This window comes from Schistocerca piceifrons, chromosome 2, assembly GCF_021461385.2.
Source record: "Schistocerca piceifrons isolate TAMUIC-IGC-003096 chromosome 2, iqSchPice1.1, whole genome shotgun sequence".
Lineage (NCBI taxonomy): Eukaryota > Metazoa > Arthropoda > Insecta > Orthoptera > Acrididae > Schistocerca > Schistocerca piceifrons.
In genome coordinates this window covers 1,055,458,467-1,055,479,913 of record NC_060139.1, presented here as the reverse complement: position 1 = coordinate 1,055,479,913, position 21,447 = coordinate 1,055,458,467, and positions in this window count along the sequence as shown.

The following is a 21,447-nucleotide window of genomic DNA, read 5'->3' as shown; positions in this document are numbered from 1 at the left end:
CGATTGTATTATATCAGTGTTTCTAAGATTCCTACCTGTGTTTTATTAAGTCCTTGTAGTCGATAGGCCTATGTAATGTGGATGATGTAATGGCACAGACTTTTGGTATTGAAGCTTGAGTAATGTGTGTGTGTGTGTTTGTGTGTGTGTGTGTCTGTGTGCGCCAAAAATGGCGCTGTATTTACAGCCATCCATACCATGAACCGCTACTCATATTAGGAAGAACACTTAGAAAAAACAGAAGCTTCATTGCAGATTGTTTGCGCATCAACAAACATGAGCAGAAGCTTAGTGCAAAACTGGTACACTACGAAAAACTTGAGTATGAAACTGTTGTTTCCGTTTTTATTTCCCTACTCTGAAGACCAAAAACAGAAGGGGCTCGGTTGCTCATCTAAGATGACTGGTTCAGCGAGTGCCCGCTACGTCTCGCAGAGAGGCAGCGATCTCCGCTGCGCCGTATGTCTGGCTGCAATGTCAGTGCGTCAATGAAGCGCGAGAGATGGTGGAGGGGGAGGGTGAGGAGGCGGTAATTATTCCAATTAACGCCGCGGACCGGTCTCTCTCCCTCGGCCCCGCCCAGCAGTAGCAGTGGGCGTGTCCCGCGGCGGGACTTGATTGGCCGGCGAGAGTGTGGTGGTGGGGGGAGGTGACAGCAGCGCCCAGCTAGTGACACCCCATCTCGCGTCTCGCCAGGGATTATCTCCGTAGCGCGCAGCCGCCGGTGAACGATGGACGCGTCTGGCGCCAGTGGAGGAGCCGGGGACGGCGCGAACGGTCCTACTAGGCTGCCGCGGTTGTACTGGCGGGCGGTACGTGAATAATGCTCATGCTGCGCGGCATATTTTTCTGACGTCGCTAACTGAAGCATTCGGTTAGGGTTACGAGAAGACGTGACAGACTTTAATGAGAACATTTTAACACAGAGACTCTCGGACAAGTGATTAAAGGAGGTTACGAAGCAGCACATCTGTGTCGATAAAGTAGCCTACCAATAAAGATGGTAATAATCCAGATACGAACCAGTGGCATAAGCAGTTTGCTGTTGTCAATGTTCGCCTTGAGGCATGAAGGGAACGAAAGGGAGTGTGTCAGCGGCTGGTTCCACGCAGCCAATGAGAGAACAGCGGGCAGACGACGTGTCTGAAAACAAGCGACGAAGGAATATTGCCACATTCTCACGTCGATGTGGATGCTAAGTTCTCCATTTAGTCGGAAAAAAAAGAAAAGGAAAGAAAAAACGACAGCTGGGTTCTCAGGTCACAAGGTATCCACAAGCTCGGAAATTTCGAAATGTTGGGAAAAAACAATCAAATGCTTGTGACAGTCGATATTACAAATTTAATTGCTGCTTGTAGAAATACATTGCCTCTTTTCTCGACTCTCACTGGTAACTCGTAACAGACGCCTTGCCAACCCGTGACACCCCGCCGTGACCGGCTCGACTTCAGCCAATACGCGTAAAAAACGTACTGACTTGTCGTGTGCCGTACAGTCCCTTACAAGGACAGCCCAAAGAAAGACTATAAATCACTTGGTACACGGTGTATTGAGAAGTCTCTATAGAGGAAAGGATTAATACAGAATGTGTACCAGGACATGTTGATAGGGACAACGAAAGTACCGACCAAGTGGAGAAAATGCTGCAGCATCTACATCCCCTACCATTCAGTGACTTTCATTGCACACTCGCCAACCAAGCAAAAAGGAAATGGACGATATTTGTGGACACGAACCGTAGCCTTGAAGGCACATGGTAGTGGACAATTTAGCATCAGATTCCACACCACCCTTGGTTGCATCACTTGGTATTATCAACAAAGTAAGAATAGGTCACAGAAATACTACATATTGATCAGGTGCTAGTAGAACCCGCGCAATGAGGGCTCCGTACGATCTTGATTGCGTATATAGACAATTAATCCATTCCGGGAAGCCAAGATCTCTACCATTTTTGATTGTTATCGACATTGATATTGGTCCCAGGGATTCCAAGATTTTTGAGACTGTTCTAAATTCATTAATACAAATGTGATATAAAGTCATGCATGAGGCAGACGACTATTACTACAATAATCAGTGGTTCTCCGTTCAGGCTGACTGGTTCGCAATGGTGAAAGTCAAACATCAGGCAAGGCATGAGTTTATTTCTCATAAGACACGTTTGGGAATTTTTCAATCATCAGACATCCAGGAGCGACTACTGCACATAGATATCTATCCATCAGACTGGTCTGGTGGATGAGTTCCCAGACGCGTCATATGAGCACTAAAGTCATTCCTTTCCCGTTGTTGACTTTTTCCATGGGACCCAGTTAGCCTGAATGCAGAATTACAAATTGTTTTTATTTTATATTTGACGTGGAGAACAAATGACAAAAGAAATATTTTTTCCTGGAATATAACCATAAATTGAGAAATTTCGGATGTCTTTCTTCAGCTGTACTGCGAAACTGTGTGTTTTGCCAAATTTTATGATTCTACGCCAACGGGAAGTACCCTAAAAGTTTTGATGAGTGAGTTTGCAAATATCAAAATATGTGATCTAAATGACCGTATCTTTTGGCTCCATTGACTTGGGAGCTTACACTCATTACACTGACAAGGGACAACAGACAGTATGTGACATAAATTTCCATTAGTTACGTCTACCTGTTTATGAGGAAAAGGATTCTTAACAGTCGGATAGACAGACAGACAGATGGAGAAAATAGCGACTCTGAAAGTGTTCCGTTTTTACACATTGAACCACGGAACCCTGATTAAACGAGACTTTTGTTAAAACTGATACTGTTTTCAAACAGCGATACCTGCCTCGTTCAAGTGAGCGTTGTGCATATACTAAGAGAATGTGATAACTACAGTCAGCCAAGAACATTGACACTGTACAATATTTTAAAAATTAAGTGTTAATTATTTTAGTTCAATTAATTTTCTTAATAAAATGATAGGGTTTTTGCCAAATGTATTTGCCATTTTATTACTCCTTGCAAAAGGGAACTTTAAAATTTGAAGAATTATTCATATGTTTCACTATGTATACAGTCAGTTTGTTTTAATTAGGAGCCGGCCGGTGAGGCTGAGCGGTTCTAGGCGCTTCGGTCCGGAACTGCGTGACTGCTACGGTCGCAGGTTCGAATCCTGCCTCGGGCATGGATGTGTGTGATGTCCATAGGTTAGTTAGGTTTAAGTAGTTCTAAGTTCTAGGGGACTGATGACCTCAGATGTTAAGTCCCATAGTGCTCAGAGCCATTTGAAACATTTTTTAATTAGGAACAACTACATATTTCGAAAAATAAGCATCGTACGAAAAATAAAAATGTCCATGGTGACAAATTTATGTTTTCAAGTGAACATTTATCTGTGCTAGAAATGGCCACCCGCTAATGCCCTAATCCCCCCTCCCCCATGGGAGATTTACTTTTTATTTTAAAATGAAAACTTCCCACTTTTATTGCAGATTGGGATTGTGTTCGAAAAAATACCTAGGGTTTACCAAAAACATATTTTTCCATCGGTAGTACATGTTCGTGTGTTAATGTTACCTCTGTCCCCATAACACAGCTACTGTGCACCTTCAGAAACATTTTGTATAGTATTATACGCCCAGATGCACGTTGTGAAATTCATGGTATCATCTCTGTACTCATGAATACGCCCTTATTCTCTTCTACTGTTAATGCGTGCCAGCGCTTTTTCATTCACTAAACCATTCAGCTTAATGCAGAGTCACGTATTCACTCTATTCTCTAATAAAATGTGCATCTGTTAACACTTGTGCTGATACGAAAAATAATTTTTCCATATGTTATCGACTGCGTAAGACTTTATCAGTCAACAGTTAAATCGCGTTGAAGGTACGCTTTTCGCTGTTTATATTTATTCGAGTCAGAAAACAAATATAATACATGATGATTACCATTAGAAACAAATGAAAGAAAGAATTACGAAGCTTTTTAAAATTTTATTCGTGAATGAAAACATGGTCTAGGTATGCTGTTTTATTTTTTTATTGTCTATGGGATTGGCCAATTTCGACTTTTAGTCATTTTCAAGTACGTATCTTAAGCTTCCAGCTTCATTTTACATTACAATATATCGCTGGTACATGTCGACAGCAATATGTCTTACTTTTGTGCTTGTGAGGCACAAAAACAATATACTGTTGCATATGGTTACATCTATTGGCCGGCACAAGCAGAAGGCTGTCATCTCATAGTACAGTCACAGCTGTTCATTCAGAAATTACCAAACTCCACTACTCTTGACGGAAATCCTGCGCCTCGTGTCGCAGGCAGATGTTCTGTGCGAGATGCAAGGCAGAGCTGAAAATCCGGTAGGAGCTCCATGGTCTGTGGTTTTCCGCAGTCACAGTTGGTGGTATCCACAGGGTAGTGTCATTTCTGGAAGGCTACTTCCGGATCTTCCGGTTCCAGAACGAAAACGGTGGAGTGACATCAAGACAGTGCAGTTCTGTTCATGCCCAGGTGGGAACGTTTCTAAAGAGAGAGGTCTGGCTGAGTTATTCTCAAGTCGAGAGAAGGACAACTGTTTAGGTGCTGTAGCTGATGATGTTTGCAAGACTGAAGTGCTCTTGAGGAAAATTCTTCTGGACTTCAGCATTGGGGCTGCCGTAACATGCCCATTTAGTGAACGGGTGAGCCTGATTTGACCCCTCCGCTTTGGTTGTTATTTCACGGCTAATATCTGGTGTCGTCGAGCCAGCAAATTGGTAGAATTTTACAAGTGGCATAGGTTTATGAGAACCTGCAATACGCCGACACGTTTCGTTTATGCGCCTTGTCCACTATGTTTACGTGGATGCATGTGTACCAGACTAGGCAGCATACTCTGCAGCACCATAACATATTGATAGCGCCGTCATTCCCAGGATTTGTGGTCGAGAGCCCCACCTGTTACCAGTGACCTTGTGAAGGATATTATTTTTGGCTTCCTCTCACATGATCAGAATGCTATTTTTAAGTCAGAATACGATCCAGAGTGCTTCCCAGATATTCTGGGATGGGAGCAATTTACTAACTGTTTCCTTTACTATGTGGTGTCAAGTTTGCTAGGTAGCAGGTTGTGCTTAAGATGAAACGCTCGCAGTTGTGTTTCAGCTGGGTTTGGACAGTGTTCATAGTTGGAGTAACTGGCACCCAGCAACCTCAAAGCGTCTGTCAGGTGGGCTTCAAATTTTCGGAAGATTTCCCTCAACACGCTAGTGCCAGATCATCGGTTTAGTGGAAAGATGAATTGAAAGTTGACAAAATTATGTAGACGAGTCTATCTGGTAGTACTTCTCCAATAACGAAACACAATTTCATTTTTCAATGTTTGACCTCAACTATGTCAATCATTATTTGTAATGGTTTGTGTGTGTGTGTGGGGGGGGGGGGGGGGACACCAAACAGCGAGGTCATGGGTCCCATCGGATTAAGGAAGGATGTGGAAGGAAGTCGGCCATGCCCTTTGAAAGGAACCATCCCGGTATTTGCCTGAAGCGATTTAGGGAAATCACGGAAAACCTAAATCAGGATGGCCAGACGCGGGATTGACCCGTCGTCCCCCCGAATGCGAGTTCAGTGTTGTAGCCACTGCGCCACCTCGCTCGGTTGTTTTTAATGTCATTATTCTTGTTCATTTTGCACACTCATTACTGCTCCACTAACATATCTTGGAGAGTCAGACGTACGAATATGTCTGTGAGTTACTATATAAGTTAGATTTGTCAAAGAAATGATGCTGCCCGTTTTGTGGAACCTGTTGAATTAGTTTTATGACGTGATCATAAGAACGGCACTATTCTTTATTTATGATCCTTTCGGTTGGTTTATGCTTTTGCTAGCTCTTTGTGAATGATTTATGCCTGACCCAAGGAAGCATGAGCTACTCGTGAATGCATTTCTTAATCTCACGATTACTGATCTGTTATTTAAAGCATGATTATAGAAAATCGTACGTTTGCATCTGCAAATGGGACACCGGTCCCAGTAGTACAGTTACGAAAGTGAGATTTGTTCTTCTGACAAATAGTGACCGTCGCCTACTGTACGACAATTTGGTGAAGAAAAAAATGGCTCTGAGCACTATGGGACTCAACTGCTGAGGTCATTAGTCCCCTACAACTTAGAACTAGTTAAACCTAACTAACCTAAGGACATCACAAACATCCATGCCCGAGGCAGGATTCGAACCTGCGACCGTAGCGGTCTTGCGGTTCCAGACTGCAGCGCCTTTAACCGCACGGCTACTTCGGCCGGCATTTGGTGAAGATTCGCATCTCTATACTCCTGTGTTCAGAAAGGAAGTACACTGTCCGTAACTAAGCCCTCTGCAACTAAGCGTTAGTGTGAACCGAATATTTCCGGAGTGCTTTTCTCGCAAACAGCAGTTTCAGGATATTACGAGTATTAAAAATCAAATAAATATTACCTTTTTTCTATTTATTTTTTGTAGATTCCTATAAATTCAGTCTTCGGGCCTGGAAATCCCTGTAACGGTGGGTTTCAATAACTAGCTGCGAAATATAAACCGTAGTAAATTCCACTGTAGATACACACCACCGACGAATGTGGGTTGTTTTCACGTTAGTGCCACATACGTCTTTGCAACAGGTAGTAGTTTCTTGCCGAACATAAGCACCTACGATCATGTACGTCAAGTACAATGCTGCCGAAGCCCTCCCACCGCCTGAAACGTTCGGTTCCAACGGTAAGGTGTTTATTCACAATGCTCAGTTTGGGGTCCAACATAGTCTGTATTACTTTGAGCATAAAAGCTTGGGACTCCGTTTATGTTACAGTTGCGGCATGTTGTGAACATATAACTACATGTCACGGCTAGCTCGCTTGTGGTAAACTGGGAAACGGGAGTGGACAGCATCGCACGTACGAAACCCAGCTTGCCATTTTCTCGCACGCTATATAGCGAACCATGGATAAGGGACAACAGGCAGAATCCATATCCCTACACACCCTGAAAGTATTTGACACAGTGCCCATTGCAGACTGCTAACAAATGTCCGAGCATGTGGTGTAGGTTCTTATACTTGTGAATATTTAAAACTTTCTAAGCAATGGAACCCAGTACGGTGAGTGTTCATCAGAGAAATAGGTATCGTCAGGATAGTATGATAGCACCGCTCTTGGTCTCTGTATACATAAATGATCTGACGGATAACGTGAGCAGCAAACTGCGACTGTTTGCTGATGATGCTGTTCTGTTTAGGAAAGTGTCATCGTGTGGTGGTTTTAGGGTGGTACAACAAGACTAGGACAGATTTACTGTTTGTTCTGATTAATGGCAACGTGCTGTAATTACCGGAAACTGTAACGTGATGCAGCTGAGTAGGTAAAACAAGCCTGTAATTTTGAAATACAGTATTAGTTTTGTGCCGTTTGACACATCCACGTCAATTAAATATCTAGGCGTAATGTTGCAAAGGGACATGAAACAGAAACTGCATATAAGGTCTGTTGTAGGGAAGGCAAATAGTCAAGTCCGGGTTACTGGGTGATATCTACAGAGGAGACGGCGTTCGGAACACCCGTGCGACCCACTCCTGCGTACTGCCGGCCGGAGTGGCCGTGCGGTTCTAAGCGCTACAGTCTGGAGCCGAGCGACTGCTACGGTCGCAGGTTAGAATCCTGCCTCGGGCATGGATGTGTGTGATGTCCTTAGGTTAGTTATGTTTAATTTGTTCTAAGTTATAGGCGACTGATGACCTCAGAAATTAAGTCGCATAATGCTCAGAGCCATTTGAACCTGCGTACTGCTCGAGTGTTTGTGGTCCCCACCAGGTAGGATTGAAACGAGGCATCGGAGCAATTCGGAGGTGTGCTGTTAGACTGGTTACCGCTAAGGGTGACCAGCACGCGAGTATTACGGAAATGCTCCATGATGTCAAATGGGAATCCCTGCAGGAAAACGACATTCCTTCCGCGAAACACTCAAATGGTTCAAATGGCTCTGAGCACTATGGGACTTAACAGCTATGGTCATCAGTCCCCTAGAACTTAGAACTACTTAAACCTAACTAACCTGGTGGTTTTACTATTATACTATTATACTATTCTGGCACAAATGTAAACGCTACAGGTAGAAGTAGCTTAGCATAAGTAGAATAAAACAATATAGGAAGAAAGACAGAAGTGCCCATAGTGTGAGCAACAGAAAAGTAACAAATTGTGTTAGCTGTAGTACTAATATAAAACACAAATGTATCAAATAGGACCCACTAATTGTATAAGGTGGTGGGTTGTTGTATGATATAAGAATATTGAGAATAAAGAATTTTTTTTTTTTAAAAAAAAAAAAAAACCTAACTAACCTAAGGACATCACACAACACCCAGTCATCACGAGGCAGAGAAAATCCCTGACCCCGCCGGGAATCGAACCCGGGAACCGGGGCGCGGGAAGCGAGAACACTACCGCACGACCACGAGCTGTGGACCTGCGAAACACTATCGAAAGCTTTAGAGAGCCGGCATTTACGACCGACATCAGAACGATCCTGTTATCACCAATGTACATCTAGTATAAAGTCAGTGAAGACAAGGTGAGGGAAATCGGGGCTCGTACGGAGGCATATAGACAGACGTGTTTCCCTCGCTCCATTTGCGAGTGGAACTAGAAAGGCAACTATTAGCAGTGGTATAAGGTAGCGCTCACTATACACCGTAGTGTGACTTGTGAAGTGCTTATGCAAATGTAGATGAAACCTCCGCATACAAAAAGCAATGTCAAAAGAGTGTTAATGTTGTACAGGAGAAGAAGTAGAAGAAGAAGGAGAAGAAGTGAGAAATAATCTATTAACGAAAGATTGTTGGACGATTCGGATTATCTTAAAAATTCATAAGGGACTTCATTGGAACAGATCGTATGACAATGAAAACTGAAAGATATCAATTGTGGTCCCTCTGCGAACATAGCTGCGTGTCTCACTTGAGAAGGGTATGATGGTTCAACGAGTCTTCAGGGACGAGAAAAGAATTAGAGTGCCCGTTATAGCAGCAAACAAAGCTGCAAAGCTTGTATGGACGGTCGTCATAAGTTAAGTGCCACGTCCTCCACCCTTCCAGGTGTAACATACATTTAAGTCTATTTATGTACACTCGGAACCCCTGTAGAGTGCTGTTATGTGCACCGCACTGTGTTGCACGACTAACTACGTGTCTAGTTCTTCTTCCGTCTCTGGCGTCGACAACGATTCTCTGTAACGTGCTTGCAAACTGCTTTTAGCTCTCAGAGACCGGAAATAATAAAACTCGCCGCAGTTCGTCAGTTAAGCGAAGCGACATGCCACGCTCGTCTTCAAAGCTAACACGTGTAGTACTTTGAATACAGCGGCCTTATCGTGCAGTTTATGTCGTGTTGTTGTCACTTAGCATCAATAACTCACTTTTCTTTTCCTACCAACGACATGGGTAACACTTCTCTTAACACGAACTTTCTTTTCTTTCTACATCTACATCTACATACATATTCCGCGAGCCACCTTGCGGTGCGTGGTGGAGAGTACTCTGTACCACTATCAATCGTTTTCTTTCGTGTTCTTCTCGCAAACAGAGCGAGGGAAAAACGGCTATGCGTCCGTCTGAGCTCTAATTTCTCGTCTCTTATCTTCGTGGTCCTTACGCGAAATATATGTTGGCGGCAGTAAAATCGTTCTGCAGTCAGCTTCAAACGCTGCTTCTCCAGATTTTCTGAATAGTGTTCCTCGGTAAGAACGTCGCCTTCGCCGCAGGGATTCCCATTCGAGTTCCCGAAGCATCTCCGTAATACTTGCGTGTTGATCGAACATACAGGTAACAACTGTAGCAGCCCGCTTTTGAATTGCTTCGACGCCTTGCTTTAATCAGACCTGTTACGAGTCCCAAACGCTCGATAAGTACTCATGAACAGGTCACACTGGCATCCTATATGCGTATCTGCCGTCTCCTTTGCAGATGAAGCTCAGTTTCCTTAAATTCTCCCAGTAAACCGAAGTCGACGATTCCCCCTCTGTACCATAATTCTCACATGCTCGTTCCATGTCATATCACTTTTCAACGTTACGCAAAGATATTTAAATGATGTGACTGTGTCAGTCAGCACACCACTAATTCTGTATTTGACACTTTATTTTTCCTACTCTTCCTCATTAACTTACATTCTTCTCCATTTAGAGCTAGCTGTCAATCACCACCCCAACTAGGAATTTTGTCTAAGTCATCTCGTGTCCTCCTGCAGTCATCCAACTTCGACACCTTTCTGTATACCACAGCATCATCAGCAGAGGACCGCAGGTTGCTGCCCACCCTGCCCATGAGATAATTCATGTACATAGAAATTAATAGCGCTTCTGTCACGCTTCCCTGGGGCACTTCTGACAATACTCTTGTCTCTGATGAGCACTCCCCGTCGAGGACAACATACTGCGCTCTATCACTTAAGAACTCTTCAAGTCATTCACACATCTGGGAACGTATTCCATATGCAAGTACCTTCGTTAACAATCTTCACTTAGGCACTATGTTAGACAATTTCTGGAAACCTAGGAATATGGAATCTGCCTGTTTGTCTTTATCCATAATTAGAAGTATATCACGTAAGAAAACAGGAAGTTGAGTTTCGCAGCTTTCTAATACCGTGTTGCTTTCTGGATATAAGCTCCTCGATCTCAAGAAAATTTGTTGTATTCGAAGCGAGAATTTCTTCAAGGATTCTGCAGCAAATCGATGTCAGGGATATTGGATAATAAACTCCGTAAAAGTTAACTTTTTGTAGTAGGACCACCGAACTTCAAAATTTACGCAGAACTGTTAAAATGCTATTTCCAACATCTGCCTTTCATGCGATTCTTCACTGATGAAGCGAAAGACGACTAGCAGTTCCAGGACACGCTTTAAATATATCCTGAAGCTACTGACGCGTCATTTTGATTGTTGTTTGTTGTTGTTGTTGCTGCTGCTGTTGTTGATGTTGTCTTCAGTACGATGACTGGTTTGAGACTGCTCTCCGCACTACTCTATCTTGTGCAAGGCTCTTCCTTGTTTGAATAACTACTGCAACCCGCATCCACTTGTACCTGCTTACTAAACTTGTCTCTTGGTCTACCTCACTTCCCTCCACACTCCCCTGATGTCTCAGAATGCGTCCTATCGGTTGACCCCCTCTTTAATCATGTTACCTCACAAATTTCTTTTCACTCCAGTTTCATTCAGTACCTCCCCACCAGTCATATAATCTTTCGAAATCTTCTGTAGTTTCAAAAGCGTCTATGCCTCTTTTTTTCTGAACTGCTTATTGACCATGTTTCGCTTCCGAACAAGGCTGCGTTCAAAACAAAGGCCTTCAGAAAAGACTTCCTACCACTTAAATTTATACTCGAAGTTCACAAATTTCTCTTATTCAGAAACGCCTTTCTTGCCTTCCCGTCTACATTTTTTATCATTTCTACTTCGGCCACCATCAGTTATTTTGCTGCCAAAATAGCAAAACTTATCTACTACTTTTAGTGCCTCAATCTATAATCTAATTCCCACAACATCGCCTAATTTAATTTGCTACATTCCATTACCTTTGTTTTGATTGTGTCACTGTGCATCTCATATCTTCCTTTCAAGACACTGTCCATTCCTTTTAACTGGACTTCCCAGTTCTCTGTTGTGTCTGACAGAATTACAACGCCATTAGGAAACCTTAAAGTTTTTTCTTCTTCTTCTTGAACTTTAATTTCTTCTCCAAATTTTTCTTTGCTTTCGTTTACTGTTTATTCAACGCACAGATCGCATACCATCAGTGATAAAGTTAACTTACCGGAATAAAACTGGTAGCAGAATATAAGTATCTTGCCCACAAATTTTCAGCTAAGTGGGCAGCTGCGTAAATTATCCACATATTCGACGACCGTTTTCCTGTACTCGAGATGTTATTCTATCTAACAAGGAAGGAAAAATACGTTTTCACAGTTGGCAGCAGTTCCGTTTCCGTGTTATCTTCAAAAGTGCCGTAATTTTTAATGTATGAGTTGCGGTAATGTTGTAATCGAAAAGTCATTTGAAATGCCCGCGCTTCCTCCATTTGAGATATACGAATGTGTTTCTTATTTTACTTCTCACGTTAGATGAGAAGATGGATGTATAAATTACACATCAAACTATGAATGAAGAGTTCTCTATGATTCTCGGACGCTGATCTGCGCAAAAATTAACTTTCTCGGCCCGAATCCACGGTTAAGGCGACAGCGAAGATTTTACAAAATTTATGCAGCATACGATCTGGAATCAGATAAAGGTGTAGAATGTCCTAAATTTTTGGGGGTACATATTGGTGAAAACTTGAACTAGAAAAAGCATATTGATGAACAGCTCAAGACATTAGGTTCAGCTCTTCGTACAGTTGCTATATTCGGAAACAAACGAATCAATATTTTTACTGAAAAATTTCATGGTTTTTCTAGAATAACTTATCACTTACAAAGATAGTAATGATTGCACAAAAGACATTCATCATAAATAATCCTTGTCAATTGTAGAGGAATGGCGACTACAACAATACTAAATGAAAAAATAACCTTTGTTGTTCATTATTAGAGCTGTTAGCGGCTCTCTCCAAGGAGTTCAATACGCATCAAATTGTGTTTTATCGTTTGCCCAATAAGATAGAATTTCTGAAATGTTGCAAACAAGTTTTGACTCTAACCTAGAATCATTTCGTCTAGACGAGTTCTTCCATTTCAAAGACATATTTTTATTTAAAAAGTAGTGGCCCATTTTTAAGTGAAGTTGTATGAGTAGGACTGGAAAATAAAAAGTTCATTCACGTTAATAGGAATCATGTTCACATACCATGTAAACTGACTGTTTCACTATCATTTCGATAAAACGAATGGCTCTATAGAACACGTAATTAACGAACTAAATAAATGTAACACAACGTAAGTTTTGCACATTTTCATCACGTAACGAATGGCTTCAGTCTCACTTTTCTTAGTTTTCCAGCATGGAGAGATGAAAACAAAGAAACAAAGAAAACTCGTGCGTTTTATTTACAGTACCGTTCTATTTTTGGTGTTAGCTACTGCGTCGTTAGGAATCTCGCGTGTTCCAACATTTACTACGGTAAATTTCACGTGAGCTTAGTCTCTCTTGACGCACAAGTGAGAAGAATCTACTAGAGTAATTTAGTGTTTACTGAGTGGTTTTGTTTGGTCAGGACATGGATTTTATGCTGGGATCAACATTTCTAGTTCTAAGCGTTATCCTCAGAAGTGCACCGTATGCCCAGAGAATGTCGATACAGACAACCATGCTAACATTCCTTAAATCATTTTATAATGCGATTGGGTGAATTCAGTTACGTATTAGTCCATGTGGTATAAGGAGTTTCACGGGAAGCGAGAAGAAGGAGGGAAGAAAAACGATCCTTTCCCACAGACGCCTCGCCAGTTAAAGGTTGAGTGGTTTACGTCTGAAGTACTGCCCTCATTTATATGTATGACTAGCCATTTTGCAATATTGCGAGGAAACCTAGAGGTAATTAGAGTGTGTGATATTTTTATCGATAGCAAAACAACTATCCAAAACATGATTCTCTTTGCCGAAAGCGGCTAGTACACGCACGTCATTATCCACAAGTATAATTAAGCGAGTTGTGGGACTTTTTCGGACACCGTCAGATGTGCTTGGCGCAAACAGGTTCGGTGACCACAATTGCATGTCTGTGCTGATTTGCACCGTTCTCTGGCTGCTACAGGGGGACTGTTGCTCGCAATACGGTTGCGAAGAACAAGCGCTTGCAAATTGTGTGCGGCGTGAATCTGGGACTACTCAAGCAAGGGCATGCTGCGTGTCTAATGCAACTGGGAAATACTCTGTAGTGACAAAAGTCATGTGATACCTCCTGCTACCGTGTTGGACCTCCTTTTGCCCGGTGTAGTATTGCAACTCGACAATGCATAGACTCAAAAAATCGTTGCAAGCCCTGGAGAAATACTGAGCCATGCTGACTCTGTGTGAACGAACACACCTTTCGATTATGTCCCATAAATGTTCAATGGGATTCATGTCGGGCAGCCTGGATGGCCAAATCCTTGGCTTGAGTTGTCCAGAATGTACACTACTGGCCATTAAAATTGCTACACCAAGAAGAAATGCAGATGATAAACGGATATTCATTGGACAAATACGTTATACCAGAACTGACATGTGATTACATTTTCACCCAATTTGGGTGCATAGATCCTGAGAAATCAGTACCCAGAACAACCACCTCTGGCCGTAATAATGGCCTTGATACGCCTGGGCATTGAGTCAAACAGAGATTGGATGCCGTGTACAGGTACAGCTGCCCATGAGGCTTCAACACGATACCACAGTTCATCAAGAGTAGTGACTGGCGTATTGTGACGAGCCAGTTGCTCGACCACCATTGACCAGACGTTTTCAATTGGTGAGAGATCTGGAGATTGTGCTGGACAGGACAGCAGTCGAACATTTTCTGTATCGAGAAAGGCCCGTATAGGACCTGCAACATGCGGTCTTGCATTATCCTGCTGAAATGAAGGGTTTCTCAGGGATCGAATGAAGGGTAGAGCCACGTGTCGTAACACATCTGAAATGGAACGTCCACTGCTCAAAGTGCTTCCAATGCGAACAAGAGGTGACCGAGACGTGGAACCAATGGCACCCCATACCATCACACCAGGTGATACGGCAGTATGGCGATGACGAATATACGCTTCCAATGTGCATTCACCGCGATGTGGCCAAACACGGATGCGACCATCATGTTGCTGTAAACAGAACCTGGATTCATCCAAAAAAATGACGTTTTGCCATTCGTGCACCCAGGTTCGTCGTTGAGTACACCATTGCAGGCGCTCATGTCTGTGACGCAGCGTCAAGGGTAACCGCAGCCATGGTCTCCGAGCTGATAATCCATGCTGCTACAAACGTCGTCGAACTGTTCGTGCAGATGGTTGTTGTCTTGCAAACGTCCCCATCTGTTGATCGAGACGTGGCTGCACGATCCGTTACAGCCATGTGGAGAAGATGCCTGTCATCTCGACTGCTAGTGATACGAGGCCGTTGGGATCCAGCACGACGTTCCGGATTACCCTCCTGAACCCACCGATTCCATATTCTGCTAACAGTCATTGGATCTTGACCAACGCGACCAGCAATGTCGCAATACGATAAACCGCAATCGCGATAGGCTACAATTCGACCTTTATCAAAGTCGGAAAAGTGATGGTACGCACTTCTCCTCCTTACACGAGGCATCACAACAACGTTCCACCAGGCAACACCGGTCAACTGCTGTTTGTGTACGAGAAATCGGTTGGAAACTTTCCTCGTGTCAGCAAGTTGTAGGTGTCGCCACCGGCGCCAACCTTGTGTGAATGCTCTGAAAAGCTAATCATTTGCATATCACAGATTCTTCTTCCTGTCGGTTAAATTTCGCGTCTGTAGCACGTCATCTTCGTGGTGTAGCAATTTTAATGGCCAGTAGTGTACTTCATACCAGTCGAGAAACAGTTGTGCCCCCATGACATGGCACATTGTCTTCCATGAAAATTCCATCGTTATTTGGAAACTTGAAATCCATGAACGGCTATAAATGGTTTCCAAGTAGGCGAACATAGCCGTTTCCAGTCAATGATTGGTTAAATTGGATCAGAGGACGCAGTCCATTCCATGTAAACACAGACAACACCATTATGGAGCCACCACTAACTTGCACAGTGCCTTGACAACTTGAATCATTGGCTTCATAGGGTCTGCGCCACACTCGAACCCTACTGTCAGCTCTTACCAACTGAAACCGGGACTTATCTGACCAGACCACGGTTTTCCAGCGTCTTAGGTCCAATCGATATGGTCTCGAGCCGAGGAGAGGCAGTGAAGGCAATATCGTGCTGCTAGCAAGGGAACTCGCGTCAGTCGTCTGCTGCCACAGGCCATTAACGCCAAATTCTGCCGCAGTGTCCTAACGGATACGTTCGTCGTTCGTTCCACACTGATTTCTGCTGTTATTTCACGCAGTGTTGCTTGTCTGTCAGCACTGACAACTCTATGCAAACGCTGCTGCTCTCGATCGTGAAGGCCGCCGATCACTGCGTTGTCCGTGGTGAGATGTAGTGCCTGTCCGTCCTCTGCCGAAATGTTGCTGAGCGGTATGAGATCCTTATTAGGTAAGACTGACGGAGCAAATCTAAAAAGTGCAAAGAAGGGCAGCTCGTTTCGTGCTATCGCGCAATAGGGGTGAGAGCGTCACTGATATGATACGCGAGTTGGGGTGGCAGTCACTGAAACAAAGGCGGTTTTCTTTGCAGTGAGATCTATTTACGAAATTTCAATCACCAACTTTCTCTTCGGAATGTGAAAATATTTTGTTGACACCCACCTACGTAGGGAGAAATGATCATCATAATAAAATAAGAGAAATCAGAGCTCGAACGGAAAGATTTAGGTGTTCCTTTTCCCCAAGCGTCATTCGAGAGTGGAATGGTAGAGAAGTAGTATGAAAATGGTTCGATGAACCCTCTGCCAGGCAGTTAAGTGTGAATTGCAAAGTAACCATGTAGATGTAGAAATTTGGTATTTTACGCACACTCTTGATACTGCACATCTTGGAATGTTGAAATGCCTAACTATTTCCGAATGCGTGTAGCTCCAGCTACGATTCTCAGATTAAAGTTGGTTATTCCCATCATGCGGTTATATTCACGTCGTAAACTTTTTAACATGATCGCCCGAGTACAAATGACAGCTTCGCCAATGCACTGCCCTTTTATACCTTGTGTACTCGATACTGCCTCCATCTGTGCATATTGCTATTCCGTGACATTTGTCACCTCAGTCTACAGTACTCAGTATCTCAATACTCACAGGTATGGCGTGCAATCATAGGCGTCCGTTAAAGGTCTTATACTGCGGGCGGGGACGAGAGTAATTACCTGTCCCCCTTAAATCTGAAGTAGAGATATTTTATTCCTTACACAAAACGTGAAAAACCATCAATTGTCTTTGTTACAATTAGTTTTTTGTGTCACTTATAAAATTCGGTTCTCGTAGCATGACACGTCTCGAAAATGATCAGTTCATTCGAAAATGACTGTTTCACTAGAGTCTTGCCCCATCTCCCACTTCAACCCGCCTTCCGGATAAATTTTTGCGAACGCACATGATTTCAAGTTATCAGACGACGTCTGTTCCTCTCCTACTGTTCTTGGCTATCCACAACCTTTAAAAATTACACCTAATTCTCCTTCTCCTTTGGTATATGACTTATACAGGTGCTATCGAATGGATGTTCTTCGGTTTCGTCTGTCCTCTGCCTCTTCCTGAATATTCTGGCAACTTCGTCAATTTTCAATATCATCCAGCACTCCAAGTTTTCTTCCTGCTCTCCCTACCTTGTCTACAATCTTTCATTGAACGCAAATTCTTCACAGTATATATCATAGCCAAGGTGTTTACCTCTTTAGCATCATTTTCGCTACTTTTCTCTCGCCTCCTATTCTTAGAAGAACTTCTTCATTCGTAGTTCTGTAAGTCTGTTTCAGTTTTAGCACTTTTACTCCCCAACCAAATTCCTAAACTATCGAGCATTCTTTCCCTCTTTCTTTTTAACACTTCATGATTGCCTGACATATACTACGCCTGTTACAATCCAGGTAAACCATTTGACGAACTGAAAGCCTTGCACTACTTTATGCTTTAACTTGTGATTTCATGCCCTGAAACGTTACCCCTGACCCGTGTGCAAATAAACGAAACTGACTAATTTTATTTTTAAATCTGTTAGTACCAAGAACTTCCTCATAGTGCAACGGAACAGTTAAAGCGGATTATAACAGGAGTTAAACCAAGACAAAACTTAAACCATAATCCTTATAACAGATCTCCTACAGCTACTGACCGCATACATATGGATTACACGCTACAGATGTAACTTGTGCGATGCAAATATGTTAGCACTCTGTATCCAGCAACACTCAGTAAATGAAAAAGATCTGAATTGGTGTGACAGCAAAATTTTATCTCTAAATCTCCGTCTCTACAAGCACGTGTCTTGAACTCCGACAGCAACACGAAATTACCTGCGTAGTTGAAATTTCATTCAAAATAAAAACAGCATCACTGCGGACGGCAGTTTATTCTCTCTCCGCTTTACAGGTAAAGAAATAAAAGTAAGTTCTTAAGAATCCTGTGTTTAGAATACTTAATATATTGTTCAGAAACTGAATACAAATGCTTATGTTTCACACACACATCCTATTTAACAGACCACCTGTGCTTACATAACCATCCATACACAATAGATAAAGAGTATCATCACATATTATCATTAACGCCTGGAACATTATCTGATGAGTTGAAAAACAACGAGGTAAACAACCTGAAAGCTCAGATGACTGAATAAAAATTGGATATTGTTTCCGTCGTGTTGTAATAAAGTTGCGCACTGGGAAAAAGACTTAATGTTTCCTACCTTAATTTCGACAGCAAAGTATCTCCCGAAAAGAAATATAATGTTCCAACATCTGAAAGACCACGTGACATATAATCACTCAAATACAGCGTAAGAAAGCAACCAGCAGCCATCTCACCAAAATCCAGAATGAGGTCGCTCCAATGTGCCCATTTCATTATCACCAGCAGCAAAAGAAAGCTTTCCTCCAAGCAGTGACAAACGGATTACTTAAATTATGCCTTAATAATAGGAGAACTGAATATACTGTGCCAAACTGCGCCTAGAAATGGCTGTAATTTTTCCATAATTGATAAGGTATATAATTCTAAACTGGAAGTTCTTCAAAATAGAGATAGCATTGTTAGTGACAATGCTACAAAAAGAATAAAACTCACCTCGTTTCCCTGTTATGGGAGCGTCTCTTATAAACTCAGTGTACTTTTTCGCAGACTTAATGTTTGAATTGCCATGAAAACCGATAACATACTAGGTCAGCTACTTGTGCACAGATTAAAAATAAAAATAACAAATTTACAACTGCAGTAGTTTATAAAATCGAAAGCACTGATTGCAACGCCTTTTTATAGGCTAGAGAGTCAGAAACTTTAAAAAGAATACACAGAAGTAGGAAGAGAGAATGCGGAAGACAAATGTACCTTTGTTTCTCATTCACTTTCATAACGCCACAGTGTCACTAATATTGCCTTTAACCTCGGAATTTTGCGTAAAATGGAGAAAGGTAAGTAAATGGACATTTTATAGTGATCTGAAATCTATAGCCATGTGCACCATAATAAGGGCGACATACTTAGCAGACAAAAAAGTCTGGAAAACATTTTCTTCCTGGATGCCTTTCAGAATGTGTTTGGTGTATTATAATGTAATTAAGTTTAGTGCTGTTACGTTTCATTACGTATTACAGCAGGAATATTTATCGTAAACAGCAGACCATGGTCAGTTCCACGTGACTACATGTCGTATTTGCATCGTGTTTGCAAGCAGAGATATCCTTTGCTGCTGCGTTGGCTTGTATCGTTGATTTCCAAGATAGAGTACATATATCTATGGAATAAGCATAACCAACTGCGTATGTACTCAACATCACACCGGGCTAGTCACGCGATTTCGGAACGACGGTGCTTGTCTACGATTTGCGGTAATACTGAAACTTGAGAAAATTACATGTATTCGCTTTGTGCTACAGACGTTTCTCCCCGTCTCAGTTTTAGTAACAGCTATGGTGCAGTATTTTCGTTGCTACGGATGCAAAGAGAAGAGTATGGAAGGAGGTCCAGACCGTTTCCTTTCATAGGTATGTTCAACAAATGTGTAATTGTAAATGTCATAGAGGTATGAGGCATTTACATGTTGAAAAATATGGAGAACAGTATTATAAAATCTTGCATTGTAGAGATAATTTCCACGATTTTATGGCCACGTATTTACGAGACAAGTGCTAGATAAATTTGCAAGTGTATGTGAGTAAACTGCCAGTTAGTGTATACATATGGGTACTAGGTTCATATGAAAATAAAATGTATACATGACAGTCTGGTTAATTACCTCCAGTTTAGCCACGTTTTCAAGCCCTTGTGAGTATGTAAGTATTTCTGCATGAGACAGATTCCTATACAGTGTCGTTGTAACGTAATTAATTAGAACAGATTCAACAATATGAATCACTGCAGTAGGAAACATAAAAGAAACATGTTTTTGGCTGTCACTTCTTTTATTATTCCAAAATTCGACCACTGATCATGTAATTTTTTCTGAGATAGCTAAAAATGTTATAGATATTTTACTTGTCCATAAAAAGCAGAAGGATTAATAAAGAAAAATGTGAATAAAAACGGACAAGCAGCTGGTGCAAATCGTTTACTGTATTTACTGTAACAATTTCGTGGTTTCAAATTCTTTCCTGTGACACTTCGGTGCCGTCTACAGTATCATCGTAATGTAACTGATTAGAACAGAGGATTCGACAGTGTGAATAAGCGCATCAGAAAACGCAAGAAAGTATGGTTGTTGTCACTTCTTACCCCGTTACTGAAAGAAACGGATATAAAGTGGAATCTGAGTTGTGATAGTGTGGTGAAAAAGGACATCATTGTTTTTCACATCTTTAATCCAAAAGCAGTTCCTGATATCGAATTGTTAAGATCTCTGCAACACGCGTATACAGCGTTTCACGGTACTTACGCTACACGGGCTAAAATGCACCGTCCCAAAATCACAGGACTTGAACTGCAGGAAATGTTGTGGACGGAATTATCGCTCTGCGCATCCGAATATTCACTCCACAGAAATTTAAACTCTGTGGTTTCGAAATAGACTTGTTCATCATAGAGTCTCCTGTACGTCGTCTGTTGTGCTTTCTCTTTTTGTACTAATACTTTTATACGTCTTTCTCTTATACATCCTTGTCAGTTTTATAAATAATGATTGGTCTTGTATTTTATTTAACTTTTAAAGCATTTCATCAGATTTTATCTCATCACTTGCCTCATTATTTAGTTTACATAACATATATTCAGTTTAGTAGTAGACGAATTCACACTACATTAATTTTTAATTTTCTGCTTTTATAAAGTGTATGGACGAGTTTCTCTAAATATGAGTTATTGTTGATGGTGCCTGTTGCTACAGTCTTCACTATTTGACTAATTCTGATGCACTATATTGTTTGATACTGTGTAAATATCACTAGATAATGGAATTGGGAGCCGATCTGGCCGTAGTTTGAAATGAAAAGAAAACTACAACTGGTGCTGACACTTCATTCAACACCATTACTACAGTTGCAAAATCTGCATCATGATGCTCCATACGCTGGACAAGCGTCTTTCAGAATATTAAAAAACAAAATTGCACCACGAGAGAATCATCCATATAGGCCACAAATTAATATCCATACAATTATCAACAGAAAAAGCTAAGCTGTAAACGTTGGTGGCCAATGGATGGATGTGCGATGCTCCAT